Source organism: Lathyrus oleraceus, chromosome 2 (assembly GCF_024323335.1).
Source record: "Lathyrus oleraceus cultivar Zhongwan6 chromosome 2, CAAS_Psat_ZW6_1.0, whole genome shotgun sequence".
In the NCBI taxonomy this organism is placed as follows: domain Eukaryota; kingdom Viridiplantae; phylum Streptophyta; class Magnoliopsida; order Fabales; family Fabaceae; genus Lathyrus; species Lathyrus oleraceus.
The window spans coordinates 224,045,674-224,061,379 of record NC_066580.1 but is presented as its reverse complement, the minus strand read 5'-3'; positions in this window follow the sequence as shown (position 1 = coordinate 224,061,379).

Below are 15,706 nucleotides of genomic sequence, written 5' to 3'. Positions count from 1 at the left end.
CGGCTGTACCAAAAGATATCATCATTAGTGAGAGACATAAGTCTCGTAGACCACCGTAGACATCCTTTGTTCTCCTTGAAGGCGACCGTCTGTGGCAAGTGCGAAATAGACCACTTGTACAATAGAGGCAAACAACACACAATGGTACCACCACCCTTTGCATTCCTCATATGCAAAGAAAAGTAAGTGTCACCCAACAGAGTTGGAACGGGATTAAGAGTAGAGAAAATCCTAATAGCGTTCACATCCACAAACTTGTCAATATTGGGGAATAACACTAGCCCATAGATGAGAAGTACAAATATGGCCTCAAAGGCGTCCTCACTCATGGCCTTCCCATACATAGTAGCTTGAGCAATGAGGAACTCAGAAGGGAGACCTTGAATTCCACCTTTGGTAGTCATATGAGCACCAACCAGAGATTCATCTATATGCAACATATCAGCTATCTCTTGAGAAGTAGGAACACTCTCGAAGCATCTGAACAACAACTGGTCTAGGATAGGTGTACCCACAAGGTAGGCATACTCCTCAAGCGTGGGTAAAAGCTGAAAATCCGGAAATGTGAAGCAACAGTACAAGGGATCATAGAACTGCACCAATACACTCATCAATCCTTCGTCCACTTGAGTAGTCAGAACAGATAGAAGCTTCCCAAAACGAGCCTTGAAACCCAAGGGATCTAATACATAGGATGTCAAATTCCTTATCTCTTTCAAGTCGGGTTGTCTGAAACTGTACTTCTTCATATTCCTTCTTTGTCTTTCCATGTCTGAAAATTTGCAAATAGACCTCTTAAGTTCCTTGAAAATTTTCTTATTATTGATGATATGGATGCAAATGGGTGCATGAATGCATGAATGCAACAATCACACTCAAGGATCAAGCAAAGCACACCAAACAAAGGTCATGGGATGGATCATGTCATCCTTAATATCAATCATCCATTTTGGTGGGTTATGGTTTACACCTTATCAACACCCAAGTTCCATTGATATTAAGGATACAAGGACGGATCAACCATGAATCAAAGGTTTGTTGTAAGTCATGAGCATGGAGTCTCGGTTAAGAACCACCCAAAAGGAGTGTACTAGGGTTTAAACCTGCCAAACATGTTCTACAAGAGGTTCCCATAGTCATCATCCCATCTTTCGGATATTATCGGATAAACGACTACTCGTATTCCAAAAATATTCTCAAGAGAGACTCTTATGAGTGTAGTATCGCGTAACAATCGTATCAAATCTTACACTTGAACGACTTTCGCACTACATCCTAAGAATAGGCCAAGATGGGCTTGGTAAACTAAGGTCCTTGGCTACTAAGGTCTATATTGGAAAGAGTAATGTCTAACCACAACTACTTGTGTGACATTATTGATCCCAACATGACCTCCACCAAGTGAATGGGCTTGCAAGTCAACTTGCTAAGGAATAACTCCACACAAGTCAACAAGACTATGTTATTCTCCTATCCTAAGTGCCCTCGAGTTCGGGTATAGAACTCATCTCACAAAGATCACCAAGCATACAAGGAATTAATATTCAAGCAATTCAACCATTACATACAATACAGTAATCCCAAATTGCACAAAAAATATGTCACAAAATAATATACAATACGATACAACAAATATGAAAAGTAGGCATAACCTACTAGACAAATGTATCCCCAGCAGAGTCGCCACTTTTTTGTAGTCGGGTATTCGTTACCATTAGAGATATTGACTAAATCTAAGGTAAACCATACAAGTCGAGTCGCCACCGCACTTCTATTTATCCAAAGGAATGGTTAGAAAGCGAACAAAAACCTAAAAGTTTTATCGAATCAAAAACTAGTAAAAATGTCAGAGATCAGGGTAAGGGGGTTGGTTATGCAATGGGAAGGTTTTAAGCACCCAAAACATCATAGGTACTCCTAGGGAGCCCTTTTAACATTTGTTGTAAAGTTGGTATTTTGTGAAAGTTTATTTGTGCAAACATGATTGAAGAGATGAGAAGAGAATATACAAGTTATTTACAATTTATGTTTGGATGGATAAAACCCATTGCCTACGTACCATCTTAAAAAAAGATTAGGATCAAAACCTCGTAGTTCGGGGTAAAAATCTCAAAAATGAGTTGGTGAATTGATTGACCCAAAAGCCTTAAGGTCTTTTGTTATCCAAGGGAGAAAACTCAACCTAAAACCACAAATCCACCATGTGAGGATAGCTTCAACATGCTAGTGAGAGGTTAACCCTATAATAAGCATGGAAGACTCATTGTCCATCACTAAGGATATAGGTGAGTATTACATCTACCTCAAGGATAACTCAAACCTAATAGCTAAAGGTTATGAAAAGGTTTTGATTAAGAGAATGGCCATTGAAACCACAAAAAGTATTTGAATGAGGTATATTTACCAATGAAAAGTATTTACAAAATATGGTCAAAGTTGATTTAAAGATTCAATTCAAAATAAGTGTTATGAAAAGAAAGTTTGAAAATCAAAAGCATAAGGCTTAGGTTTCTAATGTTTAGAAAGAAGAGTTCATGTTTGCACAAAAAGTTTTGGCTTGGGTTAGAGTGGAGGGAAGAAGAAGAATGGCTAAAGTCCTAATCATACAAGAGAGGAGGGATAAGAAACAAGACCACAAATGGAATTCCTCTCTTGAGATCATATTGATGATCCAAGTAGCTCCCATCCTTTGGAATATGCAAGCAAAATAGATGTAAGCTCAAGCAATCAACATAATCAAACAAGCTCTTAGAAGATCCCCAAATGTCTCTTGTATCTTTCACTTTGGATGAACATGGCAATGGTTCTTCAATTTGAGATCTCATAGGATCCCCTAACACAAAAGCACACACATCAAAGAGTTTTATGAAGCAAATCAAGAAAGGACAAGAGTGAGTTTAGAGATTTGGTCCTTCTAATCCATCTTCAACATTAAGGTCCTTTTTACTCCATTTTTGCACAGGGAATATCCTAGAAACTAAGTCCATTTGTCCATTTCTTTGCATTTAGTCCACAACAATCAAAACAAAACACAAGCACAATAATATATACACAATTATGTGCTCAAGTGAGCAAAAGGCAAATTGCATTAACATAAACATGTGCTAAAATGAGCAAAGGGGGAAAAGCAAATGAATAATATGTACAAGAATATTAAATTGCATAAATGTAAAGTGCAAGAAGTAAATGTTAATAGTTAATGGTTAATGTTAGTAGTTAGTGTGCCATAAGGCAAATTTAGCGCTATGTTAAGCAATCGTAATTGGACTTATGTAGAAGTCACAACTATCTGAGACCGGTCAATAATAATGTAGGCAACAACACAAGTTAGAGGTCTTGATTAGTGAATCAAACTCCAACAACTTGCCATGCCAAAAAGGAGATGAGAAATGATCTTGTATTGATTTAGGTCCTTTGTATGATTTAGGAAGCAATTTATCCTTAATGCAAAGCCATTCACTTGATCCATGATCAAGATGAATTAGATTTGAATCAAGGAAGATTAAACCTCCTTAATCAATGCTAACCACTAATCTTTAACTCATTGATCAAAAAAGAAAGAAAAGAAGAAGAAGAAGAAGAAGAAGAAAAAGAAGAAGAATTAAAGTGCATTAAATGAAATGAATGAGATAATCATCAAGCCATGACCAAAGATAGAGAAGATCAAGGTCAAATAATAGAAAACAAAAGCAAAATGAGAATTAGAAGTCAAGAAAAAAATAAAATATTTTTGGCATTTTTTAATATTAAAATAAAACTTGAATTAAAATAATAAAGAAAGGTCAAACTTCAAACTCACTTCAAACCATCTTTGAAAAGTCAAAGTGAATTATCCCAAGTTCAACAAGGTTAAACAAAGTTTGACAAAAAATTTCAGCATTTTTAAAAGTCAGAAACTATTTTAAATCAATTAAAAATGAATAAAAATAACCTAATTGAACTAAAATCTCAACAAATCAATTAATAAACTGATGAGAATATTTTTCATGGATCTGCCATCATTCAAAGAGGTTGGAAAAATATTTTTGTATTTTTTGAATATCAAAAACTATTTAAAATGAATTAAAAATAACCATAAAAGAGAAAATTCATGAAAAATATCAAATGATAAGATAAAAAATATTAAAAATCATTTTTAGAAACTAGAAATTAAAAGAGAAATAATGCAATTGGTCTCACATTTTTTGGACCAATAATGAATGAGATATGATTTTTTGAAATGAAATGGAATAAAATAAATAAAATGGAAATTAAAATCAGAAATAAAAAATCAGGAAAATCCACACGCGTTGGATCCAAGCTCATTAATTGAGCTGGCGCATCAGACGGTTGTGGCATGCGCGCGTATCATGGACCTAAGTCAACTGAGCAACATAAACATTTAAAAAAAGTCATAAGATCCGAGAGCCCTGGTTCAATCTGGGAATCATCATCAATGGCCTGGATCAAAACTGGCAAACGGACGGTGGTGTACACCACCGTCTTCTCCGGCGAGACCAGAGATTCCGGCGAGAGTTGCAGGAAATAAACCTCCACCAAATGAGGCGATCTATATAACAATGGAAAGCTGGGGTGATGTACATCACCCCTGTACCATCTATTTTCACTCTATATCTCAATGGTTAGAGAAATCAGAGGTTGAAAAATATGGTGTTCAAGTGAAACTTGATGGATTTGTAAAATTCAAAGTACGATTAAGTTGCCTCTGATGAGAGGACTTCAGCCAACCCAATAAATACAAAAAACAAGCTATGAATAAAGAGTTTCGAAGAAAATAAGTTCTGATATCCACCTTTGAAATGTGGATCTTGAGAGCACAATTCTCCTCAACTAATGCTTGCAGTAGGATCTAGTGATGAAGATGAAGCAAGGTCATGGAATTATAGGTCTGAAAATCAACCAATGTAGTTGAAATTCAGATCTGAATTTTTGAGAAGAAAGTGGAAATTCCTTAAAGTATGGCTATGGAGGGATCTTTGCAGCACAACAGGCGCCTTCAGGTTGTCAAATTATGAAGCCAAGGCCTTGTATTTATAGATGAAGGGAGCTGCAAGCATGAGCAAAGTGTGTGCATGGATGAAGAGGGCCTCCATGCATGGGCCTGTACAGGCGCATGGAGGGCCCAATTCCACTTGGTTTGGCAAGCTGAGATCACAATTAGATGAGATGGTCGTGCAAAATAGATGTAATCAGCTCATGCAATGTGTTTTCAATTGGTTTCCAAAAATGCACCAAATCTTTCTCCTCTTCGAAAATGGCATTTCCAAAAATGAAACATAGCCTTATGTGTGATGGTTGGAAAGCTTATTGCATAATGAAAAAATGTAATGTTGATCAAAACTCCATTTGGGCCTTGGAAATTAATGAAAATTGAACTTGAAGTGTGGGGTGCAAAACATGCATATGTGAAATTTTCAAAATTGGCCAAAGTTCAAGCCCTTATGTTTCAATGGTGCAAGCTCCCAATGACAAAATCTTCAACATGAAAGTTATACATATTTTCAAGGCAATCAATTTGGACTTACATTTTGCATCATTTGGATTTTTTATGAAGAAGTTATGGGCACTTGAAGTTGGACTTTTTCACATTTCAATGCATTTGGTCCAAAATGACCTATAATGTTTTACATTATCACATGTATTTATTTTGAGATTTTGCAATTTTTCTCAACATAACATTTGAAGTAGACATCTTAAGCTTTCCAATGCACTTGGTCTAACCTCCAAATCATGAAAAATGAATGAGTTATATCCTTGGGAAGATGACCCTAAATTAGGGTTTTAGTCAAAGTGACCTATAATGTCTTGGAATGGATGATGACCTTTTAAGCTTCAAATAAATTTTTGATGAACATGAAAGTTGTTCATATTGTCCTTAAGAACAGTTTTGTTCTTGGGGTCATCTCCATTTGACAAACACATAAAAAGTCAGGTCTCAGTGTATTTCAAAATAGTCAGATGAATTGACTGATCAACTTCTCGAGTCCAAACCTCATATCTTGATGAATTGATGATTGAGGACACTCAAATAAGTTCAAATATGCATTAAATTATGAATTAAAGAACTTACCTTGATTGCATTTGACCATGGGTTGAAGTTTCTTCATGATCAAGGCACGGTTGATGAACAAATGAATTAGGGTTTCCTTGGGAAACAAGCCTCAAGCCCCTTGATTTGCTTTGATCAAAATGATGAATTGAGACACTTGGGAGGCATATTTGATGGATGAGAGCTTTGGGAACCATAGCCATGCTTGCTTTCATCTTCTCTTGACCATATCAATGTATATAGGATCTCCTAGAAGCTTTGGACCTTGTGACTGCTCAAGCTACAAACAAGAGATGTTAGTGACATATTTTTGTGCTTTTGGTTAGTGAGAAAAATGAGAAAAGCAATGATATACAATTAAAGTATGCTTGGTGATCTCAAGGCAACTCACAAGAGGTCCCACCCCAAGATAAGGAGCCAAGATGCTCATGATCCTTGAGGCAATGTCAATGCAAATGTTATGATGCCATGAGGGATCTTAGGGTCAAAATTAGGGTCTTACACTTCCAGATGATGAATTTAGTACACTTTGCACACGAATTGGAAGTAGATTACATCATTACTTAGACCCAAACCATTGGCCATGCACCCATGCAAGAAGTTTTCCAAATTTGGCCAAAGTTCAAGTGGTGCTAAAATCAAATGCATTGCCTATTTAAACAAGCTCAAGGCTTCAGAATCAACATTAACACCTTGCCCAAGATTTCCAAGACTAATTCAAACTCCCACTGCCATAGAATTTCTAAATATTTCTCTTGAAATCAAGCTTGAAATTCATCTTCTGTTTGGAAGTTCAAACTCCAGAAACTCATTTCCCTTTTCATCTCAATTGGCTTTTGCAAGCAAGGGGAAGAGAAAGCAATCAAATCCAGATCAAGATCAAGTGAAATTGGATCAATTCGAAGGTTATTTTTCAGAAACTTCATCTCTTCGATTCTCTCTCAATTCTTCACCATTCTATATGATTTTTGGTTATCTAAAGTCCTATCAATGTAGGCAAGAAGATTGAGTTGCTTTGAGGTCAAATCGAAGCAACTCAGTTCATGATCCTCAAAATTCAAATCCCTATATCTTTTTATATACTTGGAATTGGAGAAAATTGAGGCCAGATTCGTGCTCCTGAGCATTTTTTCTTCAAATTAGTGTGTTCACTTTTCATTTTCCATAAGGTTTTGGTTGGACCAGTCCGGTGGCCCTCACCGGAGAAGATGACCGGAGGTAGGGCTCCGGTGGTGCGCTGGATCAATCTAGGCCATCTGATCTATTTGAAGTGTTTTAATCTCATGTGTCCAAACTGATTATCATGCTTCCAGCGTGTTTGACTCGTGTGCGTGTGGAACGCGTGTTTCTAGCCGTCTGGTCTTCCACCTCAATTAATGAGGGAGATCAGATGGCTCTATTTTTTTGATTTTTTGATTTTTCCATTTAATCCATTTATTTTGATTAATTCATATTAATTTCATTTTTAATTCCAAAAAATATGGGACTTTCACCAAAAAAATTCAAATATTTTTATTTTTCATTTTCTGAATTAAAATTATTTTTTGGATTAAGTTTGATATTTTTCATGATTTATATTTTTTGTGCATATTTTTAATTGTTTAAAAATACTTCTGACTTTTCAAAAATTATGAATTTTTTTGTCTAAGGTCCTTTGACCTGGTTTGACCTAGGATAAATCTCTTAGTCATTTATTTGGTGTTTTGAAGAGGTTTTAGGTTTTTGATCAAACATAATTTAATTTAAATGCATTTTAATTTGATTTTTAATTGATTAAACATGTAGAAATTATGTTGAGCCATTTTTATTGACTTGTGAAGTTTGACTATGTGTTGGGGCCTTGATCAAGGTTGATTTGACTTTTGTTGGATTAAAATCATTGGATTTAGGGGATTGATGAAATGTACATTTCATCTCCCAAAATGAATGAATGATTTTAATTTGATAAAATTCCTCCTATGACCAATTTGTGTTTATCTCATCTCCCCTCCCTCTTCATCTTTAATTCCATTCTATCTCATCCCTTTCATTGACCAATGAAGTCTCAATATCCTAAGGCTAATTGGTTCATCAATAACTTTGTGTTAGATGAACCAATACAAGTATGGATGAGATTAGGTTCATCCTTTGATCATTTTCTTTTTTGAGTGTGGTATGTTTTAGGAGTAAGGTTCATTATACCATATCACTAACATGCATTCACACTAAACAATTTATTGCCTGACCTCAGATAGTTGTGACTTCTACATAAGTCCAATTACGATTGCTTGACATAGCGCTAAATTTTGAACCAAATGCATATCATTCTAGTAAGTGAGATTGTAAGTCTCCCCCCTTTCATGGTATTGTTTGGAAACTTAGCCTTTTTTCCTTCCTTTGGAATATGTCTTGGTTCAAGGATCCATGCTTGTGAATAGAGGGTTGAGTGTTCTCCAAAGAATGACTTAATCAATTGAAAAGCAAAACACCACTAACATCTAATCAACTAACATTTGACTAACTTCTATTATTATTGCTTTTAATTTCAAGTCATTTACCTTATGTCATTTAAATTTAAGTCATTTACCATTTCATTTGCCATTTACATATCATTTAACTTGTTTATGTTTATGCCATTTTCACATTGCTCACTTGAGCCATATATTATGATTGTATATATTTGTTTGTGTATCTTGTTTGTGTTTGTGTTCTTAGGACCTTAAAATACTTAATAAACACAAAAACCCTAAAAAAAGTTTGTGTGGACTGCTGATTTGATCTTAGCTTTTGGACTTAGAATTAGGCAGCATTCCCTATGCAAAAAGGACTTGGCCAATGCCAACATTTTGAGACAAAGTTATTGTGAACTGAGCCTTCATCTGATGCAAGTATGGGGATCCACATGAATTCATCTGCTACATGGTCTTGATGCAAATGTTACTTTGAACCTATTTCTAATGCCTTATTCTGAGCCAATCAAGGAGTATGTCATATGATACATTGGAAGATTAAGAAGAAGACTATGAAGTTGGTTGCTTGGATGTGGCTATCTTTATTTGATGCCTTGCTCTTCATATTGCTACTTGTTTATTGATATTGCTTGATTCTAAAGTCCAAAGGAAAAGTGGGTTTCTATATCACATTCTTGTCTATTGGACGGCATCCCATCGGTCAGATCTTTTCAACTCTTAACTTTTAATTTTATGCTTAGGATTAGTCTCTTCATCTCCTCTCATTTTCTTAAATTTCAAAATCTCTCCCCCTTTTCAAAAATCTTCTTTGCTTGTGATTTCTAAACTTAGACTTTATTGCAAATTAGAAACTTTGGCCTTGTGTCATTGCATTTTTAAACTCTTTTCTTTAATCAAACTTGTAAATGAATCTAACCATATTGACTTAAAATTTCAAAAGACAAAAAGAACTAACACTCATTCAAACTCTTTTTAGGCCATTTGTGCCTCTTTTAAATTTAAATTTTGATTAAAAGCAATCCACTCATTTTGAAATTGATACCACGAACTACGAGGTTTTGATCCCTCATTTTTATGTTGGCACTTAGGCACAAGTCTGAAGGTCTTGTCAAACACAAAAATATTATCAATGCATTCTTTTCTCATCCCCACACTTTATTTTTCTCAAACATATTTTTTACCAAAATACATACACACATAAAAAAGGGCTCCCTAGAAGTACCTATGACACTTTGGGTGCTAACACATTCCCTCTGTATAACCAACTCCCTTACCTGTAATCTCTAGAATTTTATTAGTTTTGATTTGAAAATTTCTTATCTTTGGGTTTTGTTCGTACTTTTCCCTTTTCCCTTGGAAACAATAAAAGCGGGGTGGCGACTCTGGTTTTATTAACGTTAAGCGTATCCATAGCTTGATGGTCATGAATTTACCGCTACAGAAATTAAGTGGCGACTCTGTTGGGGAGTAGTCCTTAGTGGGTTTAGCCTACTTTTTTATGTGTATAAAATTGTATATTTGAGGTTTGTATATTTGTTTGTGTGATATAATCTGCTTGTTATGCTTGGTGATCTCTGAGTGGTGAGATAAGTTCTAACCCGAACTTGAGTGCAATTAAGATAGGAGGATGATATAGTCATGTCCTTAACATGTTGGCTTGAGACCCATCTACTCAGTGGAGACCCTTTTGAAGCTCTTGATGTCACACAAGTTATTTGTGGTTAGACATTAGTTTATCTGATTTGGGGTCCGAGAAGCTGAAGACCATAGAACATTTAACCCAACTTGTCCTATTTAGGACATAGTGCAAAGACTGTTCAGGTGTAGACTTGATAACAGTTGTTACGCGATACTACACTCAGACGAATTTCTCTTGAGAATATTATGGGTTGATGAGTCAGTCATCCTAACCTATAATATCAGATAGATGGAATTAAGACTCTGGGAACTTTTTTAGAACATGATTTACAAGTTTTTATCCTTAGTACACTCTTTTGGGATGGTTCTTCACCTGACTCCATGCTCGTGACTCACAATAAACCCTTGATTATTGGTTGATCCAATCAAGTCTTATCAATATCAATGGAACTTGGATGTTGATAAGGTGAAAACCATAATCCACCAAAATCGATGATTGATCTTGACAATGACTCGATTCGTCCCTTGACCTTTGTTTGTTTGCATTATGTGTGATCCCTTATTTGTGATTGTTTCATTCATGCATTCATGCGCATCATGACATTTATCACACGAAAAATAACTTTAAGGAACTGAGGTTTTACTTGCAAATATTTTCAGACCATGGATTGTGGGCGAAGGAACACTAAGAAGTACAGTTTCAGATGTCCCGACTTGAAAGAGTTAAGGAAGCTATCATCCTTTGTATTAGATCCCTTGGACTTCAAGCAACGTTATGGGAAGATTTTATCTGTGTTATCCGCTGATGTAGTTTAAGGACTCTTGAGTGTTTTGGTTCATGACCCTCTCTATCGTTGCTTCACTTTTCCCGATTATCAGCATATGTCTACGTTAGAGGAGTATGCCTATCTCTTGGGAATACCTGTTTTTGACAAGTTTCCCTTTAGTGGATTGGAGGAGATCCCCAGATATCATATTATAGATGAAGCTCTTCATCTGAAGAAGTCTGAGATTGAGGCTCATTGGGTGAAGAAAGGAGGAATGTTTGGGTTGACTTCTGAGTTTCTCGTTGGTAAAGCCACTACCTTTGCTCAATCCGGTAGTGTGGATGCTTTAGAAGCCACCTTTGTGTTCCTCATCTATGGTTTGGCTTTGTTCCCTAACATTGACGGTTTTGTTGATGTTAACGCCATTATTATCTTCTTGATCGGGAATCCTTTGCTTACTCTGTTGGGTGATGTGTACTTCTCTTTGCATTTGAGAAATTCTAAAGGTTGTGGAAATATTGTGTGTTGTGTTCCTCTTCTGTACAAGTGGTTTTTTTTGCACTTACCCCAGACGCCTGCTTTTATGGAGAACAAACAATGTCTACGGTGGTCTCAGAGACTTATGTCTCTCACTAATGATGATATAGTTTAGTATGACTCTATGTTAGGTAGCTTGGATATTATTGATAGTTGTGGTGAATTCTATAATGTGCCTCTCATTGGTACACAAGGAGGAATCAACTACAACCCTGCTTTAGCTTGTCGTCAACTTAGGTTCCCCTTGAGAGACAAACCTAATAACACTCAGTTAGAAGGTCTTTTATATCAAGAGGGTAAAGATCCCCAACATTTGAAGCAAAAGATGATACATGCTTGGCATAATGTGAATAGGAAAGGAAGATCCGAGCTAGGTCCATGCAACTGTGTATCTTTGGAAGCTTACACTACTTGGGTGAAGAAGAGAGCTTTGGAATTGAAGATGTCGTATGCTTGTGAGAGACCTATGTCTTTGGTTGTGACTGAGCCATCAACTTTCCCCTAACAAAAATGTGGAGGAGTTGGAAGACGCACTCGCCAGGATGAAGCAAGAGAGAGATATGTGGGAAGAGTGGTTCCATGCTTTGAGCCGAAAGCATGAAGAATTGCAGCTTGAGTCAAAGGATAAGGACGGACTTATTGAACTTCTTGAAGACCGAGCAGTGAAAAAGACAAAGAGAGCCAGAGGGTCCATCTTCCTCTATTATCCCTCAGCATGCTGGTGCTTGGAAGAAGATTGTTGATCAGCTTGTCCTTGAGAAGGCTCAGATGAAGACTTCTTTTGAGTTTGATATCCGACACATCCGAAGGAAGTACGCACCTGCAGCCAGATCATCTGAAACTTTTGCTACGGATCCTTAGGATGATTAGTTTCCTTTTCTCTTGTATTTGTATTTTGGTTTCTGAAATTGTACTCAGTGTAATACTTCCAAATTTTATAAATATAAGAGATTTTATGGTCAATCAAATTATTACTATTGTTAGTATATATTTGCAAATAAAATAGTATGTTCCTTGAAAATAAAACAAAAACATTGCATTTCATGCATCATTTGCATAAACAGGTTTCTTCTGTCAGATGTCTTATCGGTTATTCTTATGTGCTTCAGCCAAGCTGACTCACCGATACAACACTCGCGCCAATCAACCGAGAATCATGGAACACTTAGAGTAAGAGAGCCGAGAACTGAAGGATGAGATTGCTCGTCTAACTGCTATGATGTAGTTTGTTCTAGCTACTCAGAATCAGTCTTCTCCAACTCCCGCAACTCCTCCTCCTCAGAGAACTGTCATCTCAGAGGTTGCTACCTCAACTGTGCCTGTTGCTGCTACTCAATATGGTCTGTCTATGCCTACTCGATTCCCGTGGGGAATGCCACCGAATTTTATGCCTGAAGGATTTGCATCTACATTTGCTTTTATGACGGCATCTAGCCCGGTCATATTCGTGCCTCCTCCGTTTGTTCATACCTTGCCTCGTGTTGAAGACACCATATACCATTCTGAGTCGTCTGAGGACCCTGATGTCTATGAGAAGATGAATGAAATGAAGGATCACTTCCTTCGGATTTGTTCGGTAAGGAATTGAATAAATTGAGAGGGAAAGATCAGTTCGGTAAAAGTGTTGCTGAACTCTGCTTGGTACCAAACGTTAAGATCCCGATGAAGTTCAAAGTCCCTGACTTTGAAAAGTATAAGGGAAATACCAGTCCTCTTAGTCACCTTGTCATGTATGCCAGGAAAATGTCAACTCAAACTGATAATGATCAGTTATTAATTCACTACTCCCAAGACAGTCTGATTGGTGCCGCTTTGAGATGGTACAAGGGACTAGACAATGCAAGTATTCGCACGTTCAACAATTTGGGTGAAACTTTTGTTAAGAAGTCTAAGTACAATGTGGACATGGCGCCTGATAGAGACCAAATGAGGTCTATGTCTCAGGAGGACAAAGAGACATTCAAAGAGTATGCCCAAAGGTGGAGAGAGCTTGCCGCTCAGATTAATCCTCTGTTAGAAGAGAAAGAGATTACCAAGATTTTCCTTAAGACCCTGAGTTTGTTTTATTATGAACGCATGATTGCTAGTGCCCCCAATGAGTTTACTGAAATGGTAAACATGGGGATGAAATTAGAGGAAGGAGTCCGAAAGGGACGGTTGTCTAAATAAGAGGTGTCATCTAGTAAGAAGTATGGGAGCAGTTTTTCCAAGAAGAAGGAAGGAGAAACCAATGCAGTATCTGTAGGGAGGCAGAGGAGGCCTCATGTCAGAAGAAATCCACAATCGCATCAACATCATCACCAAGTCTCGTCAGTTATCCCAGTATTTTCAAATAATTAATCAATATCAGTTCAACAACAATGTCAACAACAGCCACAACAAAGAACAAACAACTACAACAATAACAATAATCAACAACAACCAAACTTCGAGAGGAAGAAGGTCTCTTTTGACCCTATTCCTATATCATATGCCGAACTCTACCTGTATTTGGTTCTCAAGAACCTACTCCAGCCAAGAAATCCGCCTCAAATTCCAGAACCACTTCCATCGTGGTATAAGCCCGAACTCCATTGTGCCTTTCACCAAGGAGCTCCCGGCCATGATATTGAGAGTTGTTACCCATTGAAGTATGAGGTACAGAAGTTAGTGAAGAGTGAGATGGTGTCCTTTGAGGACCGTGCACAATGTGAAAGCTAACTCATTGCCTGCTCATGGTAATTCCTCTATTAATATGGTAGATGGTTGTCCAAGAAGCTTCTGAGTCTTCAATGTGTGACGTATTCGTCGATCCTTGATGGATATGCATAGAACCCTGTGTACCATCATGATTGTGAGCACGACCATGATGGTTGTGCAATTTGCAGTGTTAACCCCCGTGGGTGTTTGATCGTCAAGAGGGATATCCAGAAGTTGATGGACGAGAATGTAATACATATTCAACAATCTAGGGATATAGATGATGTGAATGCGATTGTTCTAGTGTTTAGAACCCCTGAATGAGTAGTAATTCAGTTTGATAGTAGCAGCAGTAACAACGTCAACAGATTTGTATCGCCGTTAGTGATACGGTTAGTAGGCCTCGTCTCGTATGCATCCGATAAAGTTGTTCCATACCAGTATAATACCATGATGGTGGAGAATGGCCAAGAGGTTTCGTTGCCTACGACCAGTTCTGTTGTGAATATAATCGATATTACGAAGGTAACCCGTAGCGATCGTGTATTTGGTCCCGTTTTTTTCCAAAAGAGGTATTAGAGGATGGTAAGAAGGTTGATGCACCTGCAGTAAGCCCAGTTAGTGCTCCAATGTGTCAGTCTGATGAATCCAGCAAATTGAAGCCTAATGATGATGATGAGGTACTACGTTTGATCAAGAAGAGTGAATTTAATGTAGTGGAGCAACTGCTCCAAACTCCTTCGAAGATTTCAGTGTTGTCTCTGTTGATGAATTCTGAAGCGCACAGAGAAGCATTGCAAAGAGTGTTGGAGCAAGCCTATGTCGAGCATGATGTGACAGTGGATCAGTTTGACCATATTGTGGCTAACATTACTTCCTGCAACAACTTGAGCTTTGGTGATAAAGAACTTCCCGAGGAAGGCAGAAATCACAACCTGGCACTCCATATATCGGTGAATTGCAAGGAGGATACGTTGTCAAATGTGTTGGTTGATACTGGTTCTTCTCTGAATGTACTCCCCAAATCAACTATGTCTAGATTATCCTACCAAGTTGCCCCTATGAGGTACAGTGGCGTGATTGTTAAAGCTTTTGATGGTTCTCACACGACTGTTATAGGAGATATGGACCTTCCAGTGAAGATAGGTCCGAGTGATTTTCAAATTACTTTTCAAGTAATGGATATCCACTCGGCCTATAGCTGTTTGTTGGGAAGCCCATGGATCCATGAAGCTGGAGCTGTAACATCCACTCTGCACCAGAAATTGAAATTTGTGAAGAATGGCAAGCTTGTCATCGTTGGTGGAGAGAAAGCACTTTTGGTGAGCCATTTGTCGTCCTTTTCATATGTTGAAGCTGAGGAAGAGGTAGGGACTCCGTTCCAAACCTTGTCTATTGCCGAGGTAAAGAAAGTTGGGGCACCCATGTCTTCTTTCAAGGATGCTCAGAGAGTTATTGAGGCAGGTAGCATAGACCAATGAGGCCATATGGTAGAGGTCGCTGAGAACAAGAACAGAGCCGGATTGGAATTCCAGCGAGGGCCGTCTAATATCAAAGCTGAAGAAGTGAAATTGATTTTCCGTAGA